The sequence below is a fragment of the Anoplophora glabripennis genome, unplaced genomic scaffold, assembly GCF_000390285.2.
Source record: "Anoplophora glabripennis isolate ALB-LARVAE unplaced genomic scaffold, Agla_2.0 scaffold629, whole genome shotgun sequence".
NCBI classification, from domain to species: domain Eukaryota; kingdom Metazoa; phylum Arthropoda; class Insecta; order Coleoptera; family Cerambycidae; genus Anoplophora; species Anoplophora glabripennis.
The window spans coordinates 134,570-162,014 of record NW_019416741.1 but is presented as its reverse complement, the minus strand read 5'-3'; the positions used below and the strand labels follow the sequence as shown (position 1 = coordinate 162,014).

At 31.0% G+C, this 27,445-nt stretch overlaps 1 protein-coding gene across 1 annotated transcript in view; it reads left to right on the top strand.

Moving 5' to 3' along the window:
- The window catches only part of LOC108912663 (MICAL-like protein 1), a 192,684-nt gene that overhangs the window by 40,312 nt on the left and 124,927 nt on the right, over positions 1 to 27,445 (top strand). The window contains exon 2 of the mRNA XM_018717970.1: positions 9,330 to 9,358. The gene's annotated coding sequence lies outside the window, so the exon portion shown is untranslated. The remainder of the gene's footprint in view (positions 1 to 9,329; positions 9,359 to 27,445) is intronic.

The following is a 27,445-nucleotide window of genomic DNA, read 5'->3' as shown; positions in this document are numbered from 1 at the left end:
GAAATAATATGCTTTTCAAAAAAACTATGAACACATTTGTTTACTGGTGTGGATATTTTTCGCAATTACATAGATGTAACTATTACATACGTTAATTAAGTATTGTGTCATTACGTCTATACACAAATAACCAAATAACGTATACTATACATCTATACAGACAGAAAATATTGGAACAGTTTACATATTAAACCTAAACTATTTTTTTTTAAATCTATTTTATACATAAAATTTACTCCCATTTTTTATATTACGTAATGGCATAATAAATAAAAAGTAAAGAATTAATGAATCAAAAATAAAATAAATAAAGTTTAAATAAACTATATTGAGTAGAGCCTAAGGTTGTGCATATTTGATACTATAAATCTTAGTCTACATCTATCTACATACTTTTGTCCGCAAACCTAGGAAAACATGTATACAAAATTTTTACGTAATAACATTTATGCAATTAGTGTTAAACAAAAGTTTTAAATACAAATATTAGCTCGAAATCTACTAGCGTAGACGTATTTATTCACAAATACGAGCAAATTCAGTGTGTTGCAATTCTATATTTGTATCTTGTGTGGGTATAAATGGACTAATCTTTTTAGGGTTGCCAACAGTATCATTTTGACTCGAAGACATTCTTTATACTCGTGGTTAAAAAGTTGGTACAATCACATGAAAAGAGAGTGATGAAAAGCAAAAATTTAAAACAGAAAATATAGTTTTCAAAAAAAAATTCTTACAAAAAGGATTTTATTTTTTTTTTATCACAATTTTTATGCAATTAATATATATTTATATATTTTACCTCCTTCACTTTCCTTCTTTCGCCAATTATTTGAATTTCTTCGTTTCAGCTCGACTTGATGTTGACAACCCTAGATCTTTTCAATTAAAATTGGAAAATAGTTACCATTATTCTGCAAAAATTCTTATAACTGTTTTACTTTAAATATACTGAATCCGAATGAATAATATTTTCTTATGTGGATACACTACTTCTGCCTTTAAACTTTTGTTCAGGGACAAGCAAATAAACATTTTATTGCCATTTGTTCTTATTTATCAGGAAAGGTTTTTGTTTTAGCATCCGGCATTCGTTTAAAAACATTTGCATATGACCATTTTTTGTAGATCTGGACTAGGCATAACTTTGTCAACATTGCAAATCCTAAGCCTGCTATAGTTTTTCATTGGATATGAGTTGTTGAAAATTCGTATTAGCAATTTTTATAAGAAATCTACTAACACGATGTTATAAAACCTTCAAAATGCCCTTGTAACAATTCCTGTAAAGATCTATTAATTCTTTAATTTTATATAGTTAAATGTTATGTTCGTTTATTCCAATTACATATTTTATTTTACTGTTCATTTATTGTTTTTTTAATTAATGTCGAAAAAATAACACTACATGAGAAATATACATGTTTTGCTGCAAAATTTCCTAATATTTAATGATTTAAGTCGAGAGGTGTAGAATAATATATTGTTATTAAAGCGTTTTCGACTTATTTGTACTTTTGCATTAAGTGTGCAGTGACAGTATTTCCATCACTGATTCAAACTGATAGTATGTGACAAAGATATACTCAATGCACAATGATTTGAAAAACTCAAATAAGGCGAAAACTGCTTGATTTCGAATAACAAATTTCTAACAAGATTTTGAAATATTGGCACCTAAAAAAATCGTAGCAGACTTAATCCATCCGTATCTAGAGGATGGCCCATTTTAAGTGAAATTAGCTAGAGAGTAATTAATATGTATATTGACTAATAAAATATGAAAACAGAAAAAACAAACTGCTTACACAACTGTATTTTAAAATTGTGTTGCTTAAACTTTTTATCAAAATATTCGAGTCAATAGAAATCAGTCAAATTCGAGAAATTTTAACGTTTTTACCACTGTTTAACATGTACTGTAGTCCTACTCAAAATATGTGCCTAAGTCATCCTGTATACCTATAAATTAGGACACCTACTATATATATTTATGAATACAAGTTGTACAAACGCTGAAAAATAATAGAATAATAATTGTCTTTACCACTAAAAAGTTTTTTTTCACGAACGAATTTAAATAGTGGATAACAATGCAATATTGGGATTATGTAACAATTTTTTTTATACTATTTTGCAACACAGTTTCCAACCTGAGATAATTATAATTAAAACAACGTTAGTAGTACTACGACGTGACTCAACACTTAATTTCAAATGTCAAGGCTTGCTCCACTTATCTATAAATGGTCAGAAATTCGTTTTTCAAGTAAAAATCAGGAAGTCTAAATACATATTTATAACACACATAAACTATTAAACGTACATAAATTTCACACGAAACAAGAAACGCAGAAAGTGTTTTATGTGACACAGGATGTGAAAATTCAAATGAGCCGTTCATACATACACCTAAAGCACAGTTTTATCTGAAAATCATTCCATTTCGTCTTTAATTACTATGAAATACAAAAAAAAAGCGAGTGTCATATTCAATATGCCATGTCATTTTTCACGTTTGTTTGCGGCTGACCTTAGAAAGCTATTTAGAGGTTGGAATTATATATTAATTATTTTATAACATTGTTCTTGCGTATGAAAACGTGAGTGCATATCCTAATCACCTGGACTAATAATAATAATTAATAGTTGATTTTTTTTTCTGTAACTGATGCTGTCAATACATTTTCAGTTAATAAATGTGTTTGTATTTTTTATTATGATTAAGAGTATATGTATTTAAACAGTACATTTAGCATATCTTTTAGGACCTACAAATACAATTTTCATAAAGGATTAAAAGCCACGTGATCAGTAATTTTGTTTGGGACAGTAATTTTATTCCCTTCATGTTGGCAATTATCAAGACAAGACTATCATTATTATTCAAGACATAGCAAACCTTCGTCGCTTTAGGTGTATTATTTTATGCTACGTTCAGTTATATCAATGAAGAAAAATAAGCATATTAGTAGTAAGTACGTCCATTTCATTGCGTTTCTTGAAGAAAATCGGAAGGATTTCGGTCAAAAAAAATCTAAGATTTTAACAAAAGAAAACAAGAATTTTTGCTGGAAGCCGACCATAGAATTCATTTTATTATAAAAGTTTCATTGATAGTGGGGCTTGAAGGTGCTTGCAGGCGTACTGAATTGACAAATCTGCACGTACAAAATGTTAAGGTGGCCATATTCCCGGCCGAGAAATAGTGAAATTTCTGGCGTTTTTAGGTACTGAAATCTTTAAAAGTAAATCGTGTAGAACAAAAGTAAGCACAAAAATAAAATCCTTGATGTTTTGTTTATTCATTGTTACCATTTAAATTTTCTCAAATAAAATAATAACTAAAAAAAGCGTTTGTAAAACATGCGTTTGCTGTTATTCTAACCCCACATTTTAAGAATTATTTTCACGTACTTATAAATAAAAATAAACAATTTTATATGTAGGATTAAGCAAGTAAATGTTATAAGAATATTTACATGTGGAATTATATATAAAAAAGTTAGTATTTTCGTAGATTTCAGTACCTAAAACCTTGATGGTTTGATCGTTTTTTGCACCTGTTTATTCGTTTTACTGCGGCGTCTTTGAAAAATACTCAGGTGGCATGACATAACATTCCTATTATTTGATAAGCTTTAGATTATTCACTTATTAAATGTTTGAAATTATTTGTCTTTGCGGAAAACACTATTTAAAGAATATGGGGCCCTTAAAGATGTAGGACAGTGCATTCATATTATTAATCCGTTTACGAAAGCAGAGATTTTTTTTTATCACAAACGGAAACATTGAAGGAATAAATATGGTGGAAATGGTTGGAAGATATATAACGATGAGGCATCACAGGATGAGGCAACACAGATCATTCTCGATTTTTAGTGGGATACAGAAATGGAAAATGCATCAAGCAGCCAGTTGCCATTAATCGAAAGTTTCCAAACGGTAAGAAATATTTTTATGAAATTTGGTATTCCGAGGTTTCTAAGGCTTCTTATTTTTTATCGTACTATCACCCCTTGGATTTACGGGAGGTCTTTCTGAAACACCCTGTATAAGCTGCTGGAATTAATTTAATAAATTGTTCAGAAGTTGTAATTAATGTTTACAATAAATAAATATTGAACATTTTATAGTTAATAATAACAAATAAAAGTGGTGACTAACTTTGTTTTTGTATATCCATTTATTACTTTAAAATTTGCGTGTTATTATGAATTCATAATGGCACTGAGTGTTATTGTGAAGGCCGTAATGGCATCCAAATCAGGGTGCTACGTGGGTCATAATGACACCGTCATAGATTAAATAATAAATAATATAGTCTTTCCGAAGTCAGTTGAACATGTATAAAAAGTCCGAGCAATCAAATTTAATGAGTTTCATAGGTGCCCCTAAAAAAGTTTTCTGCTAAAGGTAAAAGATATAATAATTTGTATATAATGTGTAGAAAATTTCTATTATTTGTTCATTTGACCAACAACATATTTTAATTATTTATGTCTTCAAACAATTTTATTATATTGGCGGTAAATTTCGTTTTGTTCCGTTTCAAAAGGTCTCCAAAATGCCATGTTGTAATAATATTATTTCTGCTTTTCGCAATTGTAATATAAATGATTAATAGAAGGTGCATATAAAAAGTAAAAATTACCTAAATCACTGCTGAGCAATTTGTCAACCACTTGTCAAAAGCTGAGATTTATTGCCTAGTACCAATCCAGTTGTATTAGATTTCTTTGTCCGCGCTCACATTCTTCAAATGGGCGTATTCATTTCTACCACGTCCACGTGTAATTCGACCAGACCTGTATATGGGTATGGTTAAATAAATATGGGAACAAGTTTTTCAAATATTTCAATGCCCAGTTGCTGCGTCAACGACCGAACCTGGTACATACCGTCAACGACTTAGTTCTTCAATTGATATCGGAAAGACTATACTTATCAGTCCAGTGGTGGCGTAAACAAGAATTAAAGTGCAGTTTAAAAAACTAATTTAAAATTGGTTTTCTTTTTGTATATAATTATTTACATTTTAACAAGGTAAAAAATACCTAACTTTGTTATTGCTTCTACATTCTAGCATTTTAGGTCACGTATAATGGCCATTTGAAAGATATCTACAACAAAATAATAAGTAAATCATGTTATTAGTTTATTGACGACACAAAACGCACGACAGTAAATACTCTAATTGCTACATTTCCTTTTTTGCAAAGTCGACCGCACTTTCCTGTTTGTAAAGACTACTGGTCATGGTAATTTTTTGTATTTCTTTTGGCGGAGACGTGCAAGTCACTAATGACTGTAATTGCTACGTGTTAATTATATATTAGATCTAAAAATGTCACGAACGGAAATCTAACCTACTGCACTAATTGCTGATTAAGATTTTATTTACTTTAAGACATTACCACGCCTTTGAAGTACTTCATCGACGTTTGCATGATGCACAATTTCTCTTTGACCTCGCTGCATTTGTCTTTGGTCAAATGTAATTTTTTAACATTTCATACAAGGAAGTTTTTAGGAATGCTAAATATACAGGATGTTATAAATTCGCTTCTCACTACAGGAATCTTGGAAAAGGCAAGAGATACGAAAATGGGGGCACAGTTGCATAATCAAGTTACCAACATAATGCCTCTAAAAAATCAATGCTAACATTTTTGAAATATGTATTTGAAAAAAACCGAAATTTTCGAAATCCGTTTTTGTTTCATATCAACCTTGTTTGAGGTGATAGGTATTGAAAAAAGAAGAACACTTTCTCATGACAACTTTTTGTCGTCTATCGAATGGCATAATCAATTTAATGGCATAATCAATTTTTATATGTAACGTTTCGTTTCTCCAGGACCATCATCAACTTCATTTTTTTAAATACAACCCCGGAAATTTTATTATATTTTTTGCAAGCCTTCATGACCCCCAATAATACTGTACTGCCTCAGTCCGAACCCGACAAAACGTCGGAAGTTTTGCCTCAAAAAATTAATCTTCAATGTATTCGTTCCAAATTTATCAACATTTTTTATTTAGATTTCTATGTTTGTTGAATTATCGTACACTGTAAGTGTCGTTAGACCCTGTGAAATCCACCTAGTTATTTAAACTATTACCGTTACACGTTACAATAAAACATTATTAGAGTTTTGATCTCCATCAGCTGGCCCCATACATAATGCGATAAGTTGTTGCGTCAAAATTAAAACATTACAATTTTAATTTCATTATGATAAATTAATTCTTCAGAAATGCATAATGAACAACTAAAACTCCAAATGAATATTAATTATACTTTAAAAAATTATAGTAAATGTTCAAAAACGTTTCCGTTTTGGCAAATGTTGAAAATGAAGATAAGCTTAATATGATTGGAATTTATTATACCTGTAACCGCAACTGTGAAAGAGCGTGTCAGATGTATTTATATGAATATCCTGAAAAAAATCAGATCGAAATTTGTTCGAGAAACCTAGAAATAATTATGAGCACGGGATTAAAACTCTAATAATGTTTTATTGTAACATGTGATGGTAATATTTTAAATAACGAGGTGATTTCAAAGGGCCTAATGACACTTAAGACTGTACGATAATTCAGGAAACATAGAAATCTAAAAAAAAAAAAATTATATAAATTTGGAATGAATACATTGAATATGATTTTTTCGAGACATAGCGTCTGAAGCTGATTCGGGCTGAAGCAGTACAGTATTGGAGGTCACGAAGGCTTGCAAAAAATATAATAAAATTTCCAGTCGTATTTAAAAAAAAATTAGTTGATGGTCCTGGAGAGATGAAACGTTACATATGAAAATTGATTAGGACATTCTATGGCAAAAAGTTGCCATAAAAAAGTGTTCTCTTTTCAATATCACCTCAAACAAGGTTGAAATGAAACAAAAACGGATTTCCAAAATTTCATTTTTTTTTCAAATATTTCGAAAACTAATCATGTTAGCTTTGATTTTTTACAGTTGATCCCTTAATTATGTAACTGCCCACATTTAAACTACTTCGTATCTCTTACCGTTTCCGAGATCCCTGTAGTGAGAAGCGAATTTGTAACAGCCTGTATATACTACTGTTGTTAGTTTTGAACTTTTTAATCATCTGATAGATATCACTGGCTACTATCTCTACCAGTGATATCTTTTATGACACTTTTTTAAAAGTTAGGTTTTAAGTGAACGTCCAACGTAAAATTTCATTTTACACAAGAAGGTACCCTTCGTAATTAACTGTCCCAAAGTCAACCATTCCTTTGTGCAATACGTGCAACTTTTTAAGGAATCTAAATCACTTTATTTTCATCGAAGGCCCATTCATCTCCAGGCCCCATGTACAATAAAGGCTTTAGGATAGTGAATTATGTGTGTTTTTCTCAATAAAGTAGGTTTTCAGTCAGCAATTTAACAGGAGTAGAATGTAACATATGTATAATGTTGTATGTATGACAATGTCAATGTAAGTGTTAGAAATCGCATCCAGCGACCTTTAGCAGATGATCAAAAACTAATACAGACATATTTATTACCCACAATGACTTAACTTACCAAATTTCAATGCAATACCTATATTGTGTTTTGGAAAAAAAGGCGAATATTTGATTTTAAAAAAATAAATTTTCACGACCTATAATAAATCAAAATCGATCCATAGTATTGTCATTGTTGCGCTTTGATTCCACCATAATTAGCGTAGTCTTCACACCGCCTCTTGGCAAATTGATGTAAGACCGAATATGCTTGTCGAATCCCGCGCCGGGGGAAGTAGCCTATATATATGGGGCATTCCACGCCAAATCGGACGTCAATAAAAAAAAAATAGTAATTATGGAGGGCCCACGACCGGACCGGTCCTAAAAGTTGTTAAAAGAATAGTAGTTTGAAATAGAAAATTTTCACAAAAATCGAAAGATACACTCACTTTCAAAAATACGATTTAAAATTTTAAACTTAAAAATCTTAATCAAAAACACTTTGAATATTTCTTTTGTATTTTTATCTGTAAAGGCCATCTAAAAACAAATATTTTTATAAAAAAAAGCTTTAATTTGGACCATTATTAAGAAAGTTATGATCAAAAAACCAAAAAAAGAGCGTTTTTTTGAAAATTTTATATCTTTTGAACAAGTAATCAAAAAAATCTGAAAATTTACGAGAAATGTTTTTTTGAGGGGTACTAAAAAATATAAAAAAATTAAGGAAATCGAAAATTTAAATTTTTCGAACCGTCCGATTTGGCGTGGAACGCCCCATATATCTGTACATATGACATTTTCCGAACAGACGGAGCTACTAAAAATAAATTTGGTGCACACTTAGGATGGATCGTCTAACATGAGGCATATATAAAGCCCCCAAACAAACCAGTGACGGAAACGTGAATTATAGCTTCAAGTAATTTAAAAAAAAAGTTGTACTTATGTCTCAGATAAAAATAACTAATTTTAGATACAACTGAAGATTAAATTGAAGTAAATTTTTGAGAACACTAAAAGTTTTATCTAAAAATGCGAATTAGGATTACCTGATACACAGGCGTACTACTTTCTTAAATTAATTAAAGTTATGACAACTTCGTCCCTGGTATAGCTTAAGGTGTATTTTTGTAACTTTAACAGACTGTATCTGGAAAACGAAGCATTTTATATGAAAATCACCATTTATTTTTAAAAGATTTGTCACGTACCCTCGGGTTCGACGTTAAGTCTGATATATGTGAATATTAAATATATACATTTTTAGCTAATTCAATTAAATTAATAGTACCCTCTTGGGAACATTGTTACAATTGTAACAGTAAGATAATATCAAATAATCTACAAAAAAATAAATACAAATTGTTTATGGATTACATATTGCGAAATATAGTTGCTTTGGTATTTGCAATAAGTTATCACAAAATTACTTTTCTTAAAATAATCTCTTTAGGATTTTTTATTTGACTGTGATCAGGAGATACGTCAGTACTACTTAACAAATGTATTTTTATCAACATTGTATATTAACAACCATTTTTCCTTGTATTTGTTAAGAATTTGACATATTTTATATTATGCATATTTTTTTATTAAATTAAACTGCTCTGTAATGAATTTTTCTTGGTTTTTGAACAGTACAACCACTACAACTGATTTAAATACTTTATATTGTTTAAATACTTATTTTAAATTTATAACAAATTATAGCCGAGGAACTGTAAGGGAGAGGTGACATATTATTATCCATTCAGTCGTATTTTTTATTTTAACTTTAATGAATTACAAAATGATTTACTTATTCATTGTTAATATTTTGTTATTTTTTGTTACAGATATACCAGTTACAACAGTTTTTCCTGTGGTGAGTTTTTTGTAAAAAATTATTATTTCATTTTCAATATTCGTACGTTGCATTAAAAATTTCTATTTATTTATTTAAATTGTTTATACTTACACGATTTTTTACCTCAAATTTTAAATTTACTTATTGAAAGCTTTATTTTATAAAATTACTTAGATACAAAAATGAATTTTAAATTTTATGGCTTCGAAACCGCCATCAACTTAATTTAAATTTAATACAATTTTATTTAAGGGAGCAGGATATTTTTGTATTAAATTTTATACAGGGTGATTTTACTTTAAATACAGGAACTACAGGAATAGATTAGTTGCCAAAAAATAAGTAGAGTTTGTTCTATAAACTTTTCCTGGATCCGTGGTATTCGAGATACAGGGTGTAGTTTCCAAAAAAAATATTTTCTCCTATATCTTCATATTACGCCGAAAGATGTGAATGAAATTTCTTAAAGCGTATTCACGTAATTAGAACTTTTATTGATTTATTAACCTCGTGGCATTAACCAGTGGCGTGCTACTGAGGGTGCCGCTCCGTTTTCGCAAGAAAAAATACGCCACTAGCAGTTTTTTGTAGAAGTAATGTTAAATTCAGGTAAAACTATTAAAAAATACCAAGAAACATTTTCATTCATTTAACGTAATAGTACCTGAATTATTTTTCATATTATTCACATTATTTTTCTTGCAGTTTCTGTATTTAAAGTGAAATCACCCTGTATACAGTTCGAATTATTAAGCATATTTGTTATGACTACGTTGTATATAATATTGGAATTTTTTATTAATTAAAGGAAAATTATTTTTTATATGAATTATCCGCATACATATTTCTTAAACAATAAATTAATTTTAAACAAAGTGCATTTCCACAACATAAGCCGTCAAGGATAAGTAGTTTTCTTTAGGAAAATAATGAACACATCTGGCCTTGCTGCCCATCATTAGATACACGACTACAAGTGGTCACGATTATTTTCATTTACCTATGTAATTATATTTTTCTATAAGAATGTATTTATAACAAATAGGTGCAGTTTGTTTTCTTTGCATGGAGGATTGTATTGTTAACATTTTTTTAATTATACTATGGGAATAATTACATTTACTTTTAGTGGTAGACATCTATAAAATATATACACCTAACCATTATGAATCTTCAATACTAAATAAACAATTATCTTGATTGTTAGTTAAAAATCTAACATAGTATTGAATTAACATTGAGATATATCTACATTATTTAAATTTACATAGGTTGTACCATATACTTATATCTACAGGATATAATTTTGAATGGGGACTATATTTATGCCGTGCCTACCTTTCACCTTTAAAAATACATATCATAAATTTGTTTTGTCAAATTACATCGTCAAATATTACTGTTTTTTTTAAATAATTTTAAAACCTCGCTGAAAAGGCTGTGTAACCCGAAACAATCCAGTGCACTAGCTGCCAACCACGAGCAATATCATGCATAGTTTTTTGATGTTACCTCCCATATTACATACACCATCATGCGAACCAATAAACTGAAGACTAAAATAAATGCAATAAAATGAAACCATAACGTATTCGGCCATTATAGATTCGTAGAATTAATGTTGGCCTTTTGTTCTTTGCCCGTCTACCAGTCTATTGGCATATTATATCAGGTATAAAATCAACTTGCATATTCCAATCATGTAAACAATTATCAAGCACGTGCTGCTGCGAACCTATTCAACTATTGGTCGAAACAAATTAAACGGCAATCCCCGCCAAACATGCTTTCATACAAAATCAGGCTGCACATAGTATAATAATTTTCATTTCGTACATACCATTTACAGTTTAATTTTGTCACTTCGACTTATGAAGTGGCTAAGAAACATACTGTAGGTACTGTCCTAAATGTTCACGCTGTGGTTGCTTTAAATTGTTTACTTCGTTTGAATATGTAATCACCGTAGTATAGTTCACTAGGTCAATGTCAGACAAAGGTAATTGACTTTGAGATTCACGAACTAAACACAGTGCATTTAAATAAAATAATAAATACTTTTTATTTCAAAAAATATTTCAAATATATCAGATTAGTAAGTATTTAGAATAATTAAAAGTATCAGTTTACAATTAGTAACATATGCCTATCCACATATCAATATTAGTTAATATTTAATGATTCATGCAAAAAATATAATTTTTTTAAAAACATTAGTTTTCTTAATGTTTCATGCTTTATTCGCATGACAAAATATAAAATAATATGGTGACTTTAAAATAACATGTCGCACATAAACATTGTCACGCCGGTAGTTTCTTGCAATGGTTTAAAAAGGTAACAATGGCAACACAGTACAATTCCGGTCCGCCTATTGTCCAGTGGCGGATAACACGAGTGTTATAGTGACGTTTAAAAAACGAATCGACTCGACTCGAAATTAGACTATTTATTTGATAAAAACAATAATTTCAGTTTATTATTTTATTTTATTTTATTTTTTTTTCATACTTCTTGAATATTTTCTAAATATCTCGTACGTCATAGGTTTAAACCTTTTATCACTATCTCTAACCTTGGCAACTAACTACATGGAAGCCTTCGTGAATAAGGTCCTGGACGTCATTAATGAAATATATCAATTTCACCATAGAGATGAAAGAAAATTGTACATATTTGTACGTTCCAAGATGTCCTTGTCAAGAGAAAACGGGATGGTTACCAAAAAACAGTTCATATAGATACTAGTCTTTCTCGTATTCACAATGATTTCATCTGCAGTAAATGTAATAGTTTTAATATCAAAAAAAGTTGAAGACGGCATCTGTTGAAATTTCGAACACAATTTTTTTTCCAAATTATTAAAATAAACCACTTACATATTGTTCCTTGATCGTTTTATTTGAAGTCAGACAAAGATTAACTCATGATTAAGCGATATATTGTTGTCTTTAAAATAATAAACAAATGATACCTATTGATGGATTGAAAGTTGCAACATTAAATTTCAATCCATCAAAAATAAAAATAGTATTAACCAGTATGTAATATATTATTATGATCCCGACCACTGTCGTCGTTATAATTATTATAATGGTAGTAATGATGGCAACGATAATTACATATAGGTTATAACAATTAATATATCTAAAACATAATAAATATTAGTAATAACTAAGGTATTTATGTGTACTTGAAAATAAAAACAAAATAAATGTGGGTAAAACCTATAAACTACAAATATGGAAAAATAATTTCCAAAACATTCGACAATATTTTAGGTAGGTTCATTTTTTCAAAGCTATCTTTCACCTCAAGCAATATGATAAGTTTAGATGTAAAATTAATAAAGCCCGCGTTTAGTTTGTGAATCTATATATCAGTGACCCCTGACATTGACCTAATTTAGCTGAACTATGCTACGGCCATGAAGTAAATAATTGCATTCAATCACGGCTCGATCATAAAAGTATACAGGATGCGTTTAGGAAAATTGAAACAGGTAATATTGATAAATTATAAAATTCTAAACAAAATACAGTAGTCTATTATTATTCTTATTCAGCCACTTGATCAGATCAACATAAAACAGCAACAAAATTAAGCAGCGATGGATACGTATGAATTTAAAACTTTTCTACCATTCTGCACGTAGTGCGTAGTGTGTAGTGTATCTTTGGATGGGATTGCAGTTCAATTCGTTTCGACCAATAGTTTCGTACAGCACGTGCGTGATCATTGTTTCCGCGATTTACCTTAGTTTATACCTGATAGTGTTATGATAGTCATGATATGTCAACAGGGTGGTAGACAGGCATTAAGCAAATGACCAACGTTGATCGGTGAAACAAGAATGGTCGAAACGCCATCAGATCAGTTTAAAAAAAAAAGTATTAAAAAAAATTACGACGGAACTTGGGAAAACGAGTTTATGATATGTGTTTCTAAAAGTCAAATATAACTTCCGTCTAAATATGACCCCCGTTCAAAGTTAAGTACACCCTGTATGCTATGCAATTAAAATTTTTGAATCCCGAGAGCAAACTTCGTCCGATATAAAAAAAAACTCTTTAGTCCTAAGATATATACGCTATTTTTTGCACTCCGTTGACTGAATTATAATTAATTGTTGATTACTTTTTATGTTGATTGGATATATGTCAGAAACATCAAATCTAGATAACATGTTGTAATACTCTCTGTTAAATTACCTTGATAATTTGGCATTCCAGTTACCATAGTAAATATTGTTTATTCTTCTTATGGGAATTTAAATCCCGGGAAATTAAAAATTTACAAAGTGCAATAAACATTGTACCTAATTTTTAGTTTGTAAATTAGATTAATGAATTCATCGATTTCGTTATCATCACTATAGCTCTCATAGCCTGTCCGTTATTAGGATTTATATTAGTTTGAACTTTCATAACTTTCCTATTTGATTTTTAACTTATTATCCTCTTTATTAAATAGGTAAACGTACACCTGCTAATTTAGTCGACACTGTTGTGTGTGTAAAAAGGTAGGAAAATATACAAGTGTAGCAAAGATGCCATTCGTTTTTGCGCAGTTAGTAATAAATTGAAGAAAATATTAAGTTTCATACGTAAACATGCTACTATAAATCCAGCCGTTTCACTAAATTTTATGCAACAGATAAAGGGCACGGCACTATTTATTTATAAATAAAATGTGCTAAAATTGGATGTAGGTACCGATCTGATAAAATTAAATGCATTGTGCGAAACCTAGATTTGAATGATAACAAAGTGTAAGTTATAGTCCGTACAATATTTTTTTAAATAGAATTCCAAGAACAGAATAAGCCAATAAAGTTCTGTTATCGGAACTACTCTAACAATTTACCGCGGTAGGAACAAATATATAAATATACAGGCTGATTCAAAATTCAGTACAAAAAATTTAGGGGCGTATTTTTGAAGTGAAAATAAGCCTTTTTTTCCTATAAACGTGGGTCCACAAATGCTTTGTTTTCGATATACAGGGTGTTAAAGTTTACAACTTGGGGTACAGGAGTTTTTTAGGATGCTAAATTTGAATATCTTATTGTTTTTGACGCTGCTTATAGAAAACGCTTGAATTAAATTGTCACAAACTTTTTTGCTACCCTGTACATTGGCATTTCGTATTAGTGCATTTATCAATTTTAATCAAAAAATATATACTTACTTGGTCGAAACCTCAGACCTACCGTTTCCGAGATATTGGCTGACGAAGAATTAAATGCACACCTTATTTTCTAATTTTATTAACTATTTACGGTGAAAAATTAAAAAAAAAAATTTCACCAGTAATGCAATGATCTTGAATTTTAGCTTTAGCTTTTTTTGTATAACTAACCGTTTTCGAGAAATTCAGGACTGTCAAAATATATGGAGAAAAAACATAGTAGGCTATGATTGCTTAGTTTGACAAGTGATCTTAGAGGTTTTCTGTCGAACTTGTTGAAATCAAAGAGTCCTAGGAACGATATAGGCAAAAAACAGATTATTACAAAAAAAAAAAAAAGAAAATAAAAAAATACCCAAATTTATTGAACCTTAAAAATAATTTGATCGAAAATATGGTGTGCATTTAACTCTTCAATAGCCAATATCTCGGAAATGGTTGATTTCGACCAAGTACCTAGGCTCGTACCTAGGTATACCTTTTTTGCTTAAAATTGAAATAAACGCAGTAACACGAAACGGCGATGTACAGGGTAGCAAGAAAGTTAGAGCCAATTTAATTCAAGCATACCCTTATAGGTGGCGCCCCCTCTATAAGCAGAGTCAAAAGCAATGACATATTTAAATTTAGCATCCTAAAAAAACCCGTACGCCAAGTTTTATGCCAACATTTAAATCTGCTTGGAAATTATTTCTAAAAAATCGAAAAAAAATAAATAACACTCTGTATATCGAAAACTAACCATTTGTGGACCCACTTTTATAAGGAAAAAAGTCATATTTTGATCTCAAAAATACTCCTTTAAATTCTTTGTACTGAATTTTGAATCAGCCTAAGTATAAGGTGATTGCGCCGGTTTTCGACCAGTTAAAGCTAATGTCAACTTCAAACTTGAATAAGTTATATCACGTAAATGTTTTATTTTCATTGTTAATTATGGTTTGAATATACACAAAATGGAGACTCGTCCTGCATCCTCAAAATTATGTTTATATCAGACTGAAATATTATATAGACAAAAATGTTCGATAGTGCACTTTTTACCGTTTTTCGACCAATAGCCGCCTCCAGTCGATCAGTTGTGTGCCGATTTTCGACCAGTACTTACCGTTTTTCGGTCACCGGCTAACTGCTTTTCGACCACATGTCGGTATATTGTTTTACAGCAAGATACGTATGAAAAAAAAGCTAAAATAAGAAAATAATTTAAAAAATTAATGTTACTATTTTAATAAGTATCTATTTAAATAAAATAACATTTTCCAAATGTTAAATAACATTACAATAAAAAAATGTAAAAAAAAGTAAAATTATAAAACTGTAGAAAAACAAAATAAATCACCTATAGGTATGTATAGGTATAAAACAATCACCTATATATATATAAAACAAATATTATAATAAAATATGAGCGGTTGAATTATTATTTTTTAACACACCTTAAGAGCATGTGTCACAATTATAGTCTTTGGTTGAAGCTTCTTCATATGTAAGACCAACAAGTTCTGTGCAATGCAAGTGAAACTATTTTGTGCAACTGTCGCAACCTATATTTTTATTATCTCCATCTTCTGTGTCACTGTTTAATTCGTATTGGCAAGCCGCACAATGTATCTTTTCTTTCGCTGTACCAACCTCATTTTCTTTCTCAATCTGTTTCTTGGTTTCTCTCTTCTTTTTGTTTTTATTTTTTTTCTTTTCTTCTCTTGCTGCTTCTCTTTCTAGCTTTCTTTTTGCCATATTTTCGGCTTTTGCTCTTTTTTCTGCGTCCTTCCTATTTTGAAAGTCCCTCCAACATTGCGAACTTATAGCTTTAGGAAGTTTTTCCTTCTCTTTAGTTGGTCTTGAGATATCTTTCGGGCATTTGTATTTTAATACCGAGTCTAATGAAATATTTAACGGAATATATTGAATATTTTCATCTAAATTACGCAGCGCTGTAATGTTGTCTGTACAAGTGATGGAAGCAGGTGATACATTTACTTGGTTGTGATTTGATGTCTTTCCATAGAACTTTTTGGTTGAGACCTGGTCATAATTCGACGTGCTGTTTTGAAATGTGTTTTTTGAGGAAATATCGAAATTCCCAATTTCTTCGCAACTATCTTTAGGGACAATTAACTCATCGCCTTTATTGACAGAATCATTTGCAATTATAGATTCATGGATTTGAATGTTCTCACTTTCAACATTTTCATTTTTAGTGTTCTCCAAAGATTGAGCTTTCTCGCAAATTGCATTTTCATTGAGATCAGCATCAGTGGTTCCCTGATTGTTACTAAAGACAGATGGAGCTTCTAAAATCATGTCTGTACTATAAATTTGAAATTCAGTCAAGGGAAGAATGGTACCTACTAAATTTTCTGATGGGATATCATGGGCTGAATATCTGGTCTCCAAGGGGCCTGATGTGACAGCATTCACATAATTTTCTAAAGCACAGATTTCATCCATGATCAGGTCGACATTTACACTATGATCAGTCAGTTTGTGTCGTATTTTTTCGACAAGCATTTTGCCTGATTGAATTTCAAATAAAGTTAGATTTTTACTAGTTTCAATAGGGGGTGTGCCATTCTGCTGTTCTAAGAGATTCTTTACACACTTAGTATAGTCGACACTGTCTGCGTCAAATGGATACAGGCCGCATTTCCTGAAACCGCTTCTTATATGGTCTTGCATGTTCGTATTATTTAAAAACTTCTTGAAAAACTCGAGAAAAATTTACCTTGTTAACAGAGTGATTAACATTTTCAGGAAGACTTTGCCATTTCCTGACAGTTTTTTTCCATTCGGTTTTTAGTGGTTTAAACACGCTTACGTCAGCGGGCTGTAAGATATGGGTATAAAATTATGCCATTATTATCGCAAAATTCACTCAATTGAATTGTCATATGTTACTTATGTCCATCTATTAGCAGTAAAATCGGCTTTTTCAAATTATTTTGTGTAATCCATTGATTAAAATCATTTGCGATGTAATAAAAAAAGACATCCCCTTTCATCCATCCACTATCCGACCTTCCCAGAACCCAGTTTGATGGCATGTTATCGACTATAGCTTTTGGGGGTCTGATGTAAGGAAACAAAATTAAAGGTGGGCATATTTTGCCACTAGCCGTGAAAGTAACGAGCACGGTTATAGTGTCTTTTTCGTTACCCATTTTAATGGAATATAAATTTCTCCATCCCTTCGGCCCCAAAACCTTCCCGGTTTTTGGATCTAAAGAAAATCCGGCCTCATCACCATTGAGTATTCGGTCTGGATTGTTTAAAATATCTTCGTTTTTGGTGTCTGAAAGATACTTTTTCAAATCACGAAACCATGCTCTTATGGACTGTTCTGACACAATGGCACGAGCCTTATTAATGCTCTCAGCTTCCCGTATTGAAATCTTAGGATGTCTTTTTAAAAAATTTAAATACCATTTCTGTCCTGGCCTGCCATCTTTAAATAAAGACTCCTTTTCCGTGTTTTTTACAATTGCTTCTACCGTTTCAATCAAATCTGACTTTTTCACTGGAAATCCGCATTTAGCTAGATTAATAATCCATTCTTCTAATTTTTTTTCGCCCTCAACTGTCAATAGTGGCTGGGGACCAGTTTTTCTTGGAACCTTAGGAATTTTTCCTGATTTGTGGTCTTGGAGTGTCGTTTTGGGCACTCCAAATTCCCTACTTGCCATTCTGACAGACATATGCCTTTCTTGAATTTCAAATAACGCTCGTTTTAAATTATCTTCCGAATATTGAAAATGGGTTCTTTTTGGCATTTTAAGTTTTATGTTTTGCATAACAACTATTTTTTTTACTAGGTTCTCTTGTTTTTTTTGTGGGCGTCATCTGTAACGAAACTAAAAATTAGAGCGGTCGAAAATCGATCCTTTTTTCGTACGTGTAATATGCATGCAAAACAGGTGGTCGAAAACACATTGTCAGATAATCCCCTTTTCGACCACTAAAGCAAAAATTTTAAATCTCGCGCGCTATTCGTGAACGAAAACCGGGTAGCATATTTAACTCAATCAAGTCTATTTAATCCCAGAGAGAGTAAAACATATGAGACATAGAGATTATGAAAAGAGACAAAATATGATCAGACGAATTAGCCTTGTTTTCTACCGCCCCGGTCGAAAACAGGATACTAGCTGGTTTTAAGATCCGGTTTAACGACCACCTAACCCTAATTCCAAAAAATTAGTATAATTGGATTTTTTGTGTTTTTAAAGATACTATTAAACTTGCTGTTTAAGGTAATGCAGAGAAAACATGCATTCATTAGATAAAATCACCTATACTTACTATTTCACTAATGACACTTAACTACAACTTTTGAACTATTACACGCCCTAACGGTGCAGGTCGAAAAACCGCCAAACTGAAACACTGTTTAGTGGTTTTTACTTTCGCCGCAAGAGTGTAAAATTTCTAGTAACTATATAAAAGAGATAGACAAACACAAAGATGAATGTGCAAGACAAAAACATCTGAGGATTTTACTATTCCTGATAGTTTTCTACGCATGCGGTCGACAACCGGTGCAGGTCGAATAACAGGCGCAGTCACCCATAAACTAGATTTTTTGGATTAAAATCTGTTTTCATTTTTTTGCAGTGCAGTAGAGTACAAATCATAAATAAACTAGAAAATAATACAATCATACAAACGCAAAACACGATACACTTATGAAGAGACATACCTCCGTAACTGCAAAACACATTATGCACTGCAAGCTACTTGTTTGTACTATGCCGCTCATTTAATTAAAATTGTACCAAACAAAAAATGTCGAAATAATATCAGCTACCAACTGAAAAACAGTAGTCATTATTGCATGAATGGAAAAAGTTATATGCTATGCACAATACCAAAGTGTGTCAATTGAAAGCAAAAGCATGCATTCCAAAAATAATCAAAAAATAAGCTATTCTGGATATAAATAAATTAGCCTAAATCGGCCTATTTGGAGTTCAGGAAGCAGTAGTCATCCGCTGTACACGTACCTACTTATTGTTACAAGATTTATTCATTGATTTCTCTAACGTTTATAATATAGTCTTTATTTCAAAATGTACGTCGCAGAATACTATTATTACCCATATTATTAAGACCTACGTGTAGATTGTAGTTATGTTTATTTCATCGCCTTTTAACAATGTAATTTCCATTTCGTAGATGACATAATCGCGGTAAACACGTGTGTAAATACGCCGTTGATGTTGGAAGATCATTTTAGAAGTTTACATCCATAAAATATATAAACACATAATATGCAGGATATTCCGGAAAGTTATAAAAAAAGGAATGGTGTATTCTTTTCTAATTTTATTGGAAATGCTCCAAATAAATAATTTCTCTATCTATTGTATAATATATACATTGATATTTTATACGTTTTGTATAATATTAAAGCACAGTGCATCTATTCGTATTACATATTTATACAGCACTGATGCCGTTGAAATTTCAGTCATATGTGGCTAATTTTTAAAAAAGTTATTTAAGAGACTTTCGTATTTTCTGTTGCATATTATAAAATTTATAGAAGTACCTATACTTCTATTACATTGAAACTGATTAATTATTAGTTATTTGTTTAAACTGTTGCAAAATACATATTTTAAATTTGACATTTCGACGATAAAGCTTTATTATTAACTACATTTTATTTTATTATTTTCTACCACGTGTCATGAGATAATTTAGGACAAGTGCAATTATAATCGTTGACTGCAGTGTCAAATATGTAACTTGGTCTGTATCAAAATCTAATTTTAACTAATATTTCTTGTTTTCTTGATAATATAGCATAGCAGACAGAAAATACGTATTACTTTTTATAATTACGTCTTACTCTACGTTTTGAGGCTTACGACCAATTTCAGTACCTGTTAAAACTCGATTTAGTAGCAGATGATTAAACTTTGAATACACTTATATGCGAAACGATATATTGCATACAAGTTACAATTATTGTTGTTTGGAATTACCTATGTTATACCATTAAATTTTAGTTGTTTGTTTTATGATACGTACAATTTATAAATTATTTGATAAATTACTGAAAGTCAGCATTGGTTTTCGGAATTGCCTACTACCTATTACCGGATACATGTAAGACTCTTCTGTATAATCTCCCACGGTGTCTCGTCACCGTTATAACCCTGTTAAGCCAGTATGTTGTACACTACAGCCATTAGAAGATCAACAAACAAAAGAGCGACAACTGTTCTTGTTTAAACATGAGACTAATTGTGTGTTAATAAGGGCCTCGACGGGAAAACTTTAAAAAAGAAGACGTATTTTATATACATTAGTCACAGTCTACATTATTACTTATGGACACCTACATACTACGATAAAGACATTCGAGAAATATATTAGTAATATTTCATCCAAATTTATTAATGTATTTTTACACTAGTTTTAGATATACCAGGAGTATTCAAATTTTAATTATAATTTGAATTGCGTGCTTAAAAGGAAAACGAAACAAATGCCATATTTTTTTGTGTACAGTTCGCCCATTTAGAGTGAGATTGCAGGGTACCTACAAGCTAAACAGTAGGTAATAGATCGAAAAAAGACTAACATGGGGGTCCCAGTCCCAGTAGCAAAATTTCGTAGTGCAGACAAATCTTTGCAAACTTGATATATTTCCGTTATTGGCCCCTAATCTTGGTTGTTATATGAGATACAAAAAAGGTGTTTCAACCACTCTTATACGATTTCATAGAATACAATGACGTAATAAGTTTTTTCTTAATTTCATATTTTCAGAGAAATAGAAAATAACCGAACTTTTCAATTCTGCGCTAATGGATATATTTAGTGATATGTTGTTGGCAGCATTGCGTTGCTCTTAACCTTCTCTGTAACCACATATTCTTGGATTTATTGTATCTCGGTTAGTTTTCGTGATACTGTTATTTGAGTGCAACGTGTTTAAGTGTTAGTGACGATTTTTGAAATGTGCTATTTTTTGGAACAACGATGTAATATAATTGGAAAAAGTTCACGTAAACGTTTCAACTTTTGAAACAAGCTTTCGGAGATGATGCTCTGGGTCGTACGCAATGTTATGAATGGTTTTCACGATTTAAAAGTGGACGTCAGTCAACTGGACATAATCCTCCACCAGGGAAGACCTTAGACTTGAACTGATGACTCTCATGTTCAAAAAGTCAAAGATATGGTGCGTGCAAATCGCCGATTGGCTGTCAGGGAAACTGCAGAAGAGAGTAGCATTTCCATTGGGTCATGCCGTAAAATTTTGACTGAAAAATTGAACATGCATCGAGTTGCAGCAAAATTTGTTTGTCGTTTAATGACCCAATAACAGAAAGAAAATAATGTGGACGTTTATCGGCAACTCCTTGAATAATCCAATGACGATGAAACATTAATCGAAGGATTATTGAGACAAAAGTTTAATAACCACAATAGATCTTGAATTATTGTCGCAAGATGAAACGGTGAATCGTGTGTAAAAAAGTTTTCTGCTAAAGGTAAAAAATTATAATAATTTGTACATATAATGTGTAGAAAATTTCTATTATATGTTCATTTGGCCAACAACATATTTTAATTATTTATGTTCTCAAACAGTTTTATTATATTGATGGCAGATTTCATTTTGTTCCGTTTCAAAAGGTCTCCAAAATACCATGTTGTAATAATATTAGTATACAAAATCTCCCACTTATGTATCCTTTTGCAATTGTAATATGAATGATTAATAGAAGGTACCTATAATAAATTAAAAGTACCTGGATCACACCAAATTCCGCGTTGCAGCACTGCACTGCTAGGCAATTTGTCAACTACTTCTCAACAACTGAGATTTATTGCTCAGTCGCCCAGAGCGGTTGTGTTATACGCTGTTTACCCACGCGCAAATTCTTCAACTGAGCGCATACATTTCTACTACCTCCACGTTTAGTTCGACCAAACCTGTATATGGGTATGGCTAAATAAATATGGGAACAAGTTTCTCAAATATATTAATGCCGAGTTGCTGTGTCAGCGACCGAACCTGGTACATACTGTCAACCTTCTCGATCTTCAATTGAGATAGGAAAGACTATCTATACTATCAAGGTGTTTTACAATGGTTACGTGAAAAAATCCGCAAAAAGTGACCAGAGCTGTGGCGAGACAATCATGGTTGTTGTACCACTACAATGCGCCAGCTGAATTAATTTTGTCAATTCGTCAGTTTTATGCCAAAAATCGGATTACTGTCTCCCTCACCCTACTTACTCGTCAGATCTGACTTTCTTATTTCAAAATTAAAATCATTGCTGAAAGAAGACCGTTTTCAGACTGTTGATGACATTAAAAGAAATTCGTCACATACTTTAAATGCCATCTAAAATGAACTGCTTCGTGAAATGGAAAAATGTATAAAATTAATGATAAATTTAAAAAAATTAAGTTCAGTTATTTTCTGAACATACTTCGTATACTCTTTCCATTTATTTCAATCATGAGAGCGCTGGAATACCTATAGGAGGCTTTTAGAATTTTATTTGTCAGTACTGTTTTTGAGAAGGTTTGAAAAAAATATTTTTATTAAATTACTATTAGAAAATTTAACAGAAAATTTATGAATGGTTAATTTTTCTTAAAGGCCAGGCATGAATAAAAAACTGAAAAATAAAAAATAATTTACTGAGAAGAGGTTTTCCATTATCGTGTGTAAATTGTATAAAAATCATCTGCATCGTGAAAGAAAAGTACGCTCATATTAAGCCGACGCCGACATAATGCAAATATAACCTGTAATTTATATGCCAGGAAATATATGGATATATAACTGGACGCGACTTTTTGTTTCGGCATGCTGAATTTATCACTATGGATGCTAAATATTATGCACAATAACATATTAGTTTCCACAGTCATAAAAATGGGAGGTAGATTGTTGGTGAAGAGTGGTTAATTGTATAATTTTTACGTAAATTCACGTTTTTCGCTTATAACTTTTTTCCGTTTAGTTCTACGAGAAAACAGTAAAGTACTTTTTTTTCGTCTTCAAAAGACCTACAAAACTAGCCCTCGAGCGTCAAAAAATATTGATTAGATCAAAAGTTGTAAACAGAAGTTTATTTATGACTTTAGAATTAAACATTTATTAATTAATAACTCACACGAAATCTGGAATCGGTAAGTTGAATAGTTTACAAGTTATGGCCTCATAAACAAATTAACTAATTATTAGTTTCGTATCCTCCTTAAGAACACTTTCGACTAAGGAAACCAGTTCAAGTAACAAGATTTAAGAGCGTTATCAGCATCGTTGCCTTAGATTAGATGCCGTTGTTATTGCTGTTATTGANTCATCATCATCGTTGCCTTAGATTAGATGCCGTTGTTATTGCTGTTATTGATCTTGCTGGTGCTTCTGCTTCTGTTGTTATCGTCGTTGTTGTTGCCGTAGTAGTAGTAGTTGTAGTACTAGTTCAGGTTAACACTGCAGTTGCAGTCGTTGTTATTGATTCTATTGGTAACAACAGCAACAGCTACCACAACAACAACAGTAACAACAACACCAACAGCAGCAGCAACAGTGACAACTAAAGAACACTCCTTACTGTAGTAGTCAAAGCACTTTCCATGGCAACAGGTTACCATGGAAAGTTCGAGGAATTTTACCATCCTTTTTATTACAGTGTTGGTTTTGGCAGCGGTGTGGAGGCGCGCGTTGTCGTGAAGGAGGATTTTGACAGACGATTGCCGCGGCGTCGATTTTGGATCGGAAGTCTCAGTTTGGTTAGCGTTTCAGAGTATACGTCAGTTGTAATTGTTGCTCCACGGTCTATGAAATCAATCAAAAGGACGCCCTTTTTATTCCAAAAATTATTATGTATTATTTATTATCTTCTAAAATGAGTTGCCTTAAGTGAAGTGAGGTTAATACAATAAAATTTGTCGAACATTATACTAACGAAGAATGTTTGCGGGATATAAAGTCGAATAAATATTAAAACGATAGGTAATAATTTAAGAATTCGTCACACAGTACATTCTATTGAATAAGTTGGAAAGCAGTTATTTTTTTAATTAGATAACATGAAAAAAAAAATCCTACTTTGCCAGTTCAAGTATCACTCTTTATAAAAATGTCTTAAGTAAATATATAAACAAATAACTTTACGTCACTATTTTTGGTGGTACTTCTAAAGTCCATGAAGAAATTTACTAAAATTAGAACATGTTCTAATTCGTAAACAACTACATGAATAAATTTATGAAGTTATTTGACAGATTTGATATATTAACAGTTGTCAAACTTTTTCCTGAAAAACAGTTATTACCCATTTTTCTTTACTTAACAATACTACAACTTAAAACTGTCAATACTTTGTTAGAGGTAACTGACCTAACCCTGTCACGTTATGAAAATGAATTTGTCATATCTCTTTGTCTTAGGTAGGTGCGCACCATTTTATTTGCATGCACTTAATAAATAGAGCACGAAATTATATATGTACCGTTCAGACAATAAATATTAAAAGTATCCAGTGGAACTGAATTCTAATGAAGCAAAATATAATTTGCATCGCTAATATTATGCCACATTACAATTAAATAGACTGGAAGCGAAAATATTTGGCAAAGTCAAATAGTGCCCAGAATTATTATTATTTTTTTTTCGGGAAAGTGTTGTTGAAGTTAGTAAAAATTACTTAAATTCGGTTGCAGACTGAAGTCATAGATCGCAAAATCTAACGTTAAGTAATAACTGACTAAAACCCAAGATACACGATTAGTGGATTTAGATAAAAATTTTGAAGTCACTGTACTGAGTAAATTTTAGCATTTGTTGACTATTTAAACATAAACGCATTTCAGAGATATCCTAATGTGAATAAGTCGATATCTGTAAGACGGTGTCCGGAAGCGAATTGGCCATAATACCTCAGGGTACTTTGATGAAATTGAACCGATTTAAATCAAGTTGCCTTAGTATAACTTTGCTTCTTTGCTATTCCATTTAAAATAATTCCTTTATTTTCTAGATATTTCAGTGAAATGTAGGATGTAGTAAAAATCACCAGGAATTCGTAAATCAGACTTCCATTATTTTGCAAATTGTTTACGATTTTGACTAACTTGGTTCTATTCAAATGTCAACGCGTACTAAGATGTAGACTTCTGAATATAAATGCTACTTCGTGGAATTACAATCAAAGGATTATGTTCTATTAGACGCTGACATAATGCTAATGTTAGTTTAAATCCTTAAAAATATTTAATATAGCTACAAATTTAGCAAAATGATCAAGTTTAATTAAAATGTCTCTAAAACTCCAATCCAATGTCCGAAATTGACAACAGTAAAATTTGTACTATAAAAAAATAGCAAAAAATGAACAGCTGTTTTGTATATTTTAGCTAACTCTATGTTTTCAGAGTAGGTACTTCAAAATCTTCCTATACACATTTTTTTTCTATATTTTAGAGTGAGTTACGTTACAAAATGAAATTTAAAAAACGTTCCTTTTTATGGTTTATTCTCATCTAGGAAATATTTAATTGAAGTGTGACTTATTAATTTCCGAGTATTTTACCAAAAATATTTTCAATATTTGTTTAGCTTTATTTATAAAATTTTGAGGAACTCCTGCGTTATTTTGACACTACACCAATAGCTATTACTGGTTCGAAGAATAGCAGTATTAATAAGGAACTTGTTTCTATTCGGATATACCGTAAAGTAAAAACGGCTTAACTGGATGTGAAATTAATATAATTGAGTCAAATTTGTGCGTATATAAAAACGAACCATAAACTACTGCTTATTGCATCAGTTGTTACATTTTTACCGCAGTTACGGTAAAAAGCTAACCACATTATTAACACCTCTTGTAAATGTGTCAATTCAATTACAGCAAACAGGGATGTTACAAAACAGATATTTTATTTTTCGCGGGTCCGTTAAAGTGGTTTGCAATTGTATTTTTTTAATTAGGTATTTGAAATGCAAAGTAGTTCATACTAATATCTATTTTCCTTTCCAGTCAAAGATATTTTCCCATACTTTCCTTATTTCTACTACTTCGAGCTTAGTTTTAGTAAATTTTCAAAGCAATACTTAGAAAAATAATCATATTGCATTTCGGGGGTAGTATTATATTTGGCTTATTTATTTTTTTTTTATAAAACATCCGGTATATTTTTCATATTTGAATAGAGTGGTTCCTTAGTGTATCTAGTGGTATAAAATTTGATATGTATATAATAAGGGAGATATGGTAAAAAGAATCTACCAAAAGCTCAACATATTAGAAAAATATTATTTTTAGCATCCCTCTTTTATTATTAAAGATATATATTCATCATTATTCAGTAAATGCGGTTTTTTGCAAATATCTAAAAATGTGTCCATGTGTCCTATTGTCTTATTTAAGGCAGGTTTAATAGGTATCTCAAATAAAACATTCAATTCTTTTCCCAAGCAGGTTAAAATGACAAGAAAAGCGAATAGAATGTTTTGTTCATTTTTACACCCCACCCACCCCACTAATTTATTGTGGTTTCATCATGTTAAAATATTAGCCCAATCATTATAGACATGAAAGACCCTGTTTCGGGAAAAAAATAAGATTAGAAGTTTCTCTGATCTGCGGAATATTGTTCGGAAACCTGTTATACGAGGGTGGTCTGAAAAGTTTCCGACCTAACAAAGATACAAGACATTTTTTCAGATTTTTTTTTATTTTTCAACATAGTCTCCTTGTAACTCTACACACTTCTCCCAGTGATGCTCCCATTTCTGTAACCCGTCCAAATAGTACTCGGCGTTTTTCTCTGCAAAATAATTGTTCACGAAGGTGATTGCCTGTTCATTTGACGAAAATCTCTGTCCTCCGAGCGCAATTTTTAGATGAGGGAACAAAAAGAAGTCGC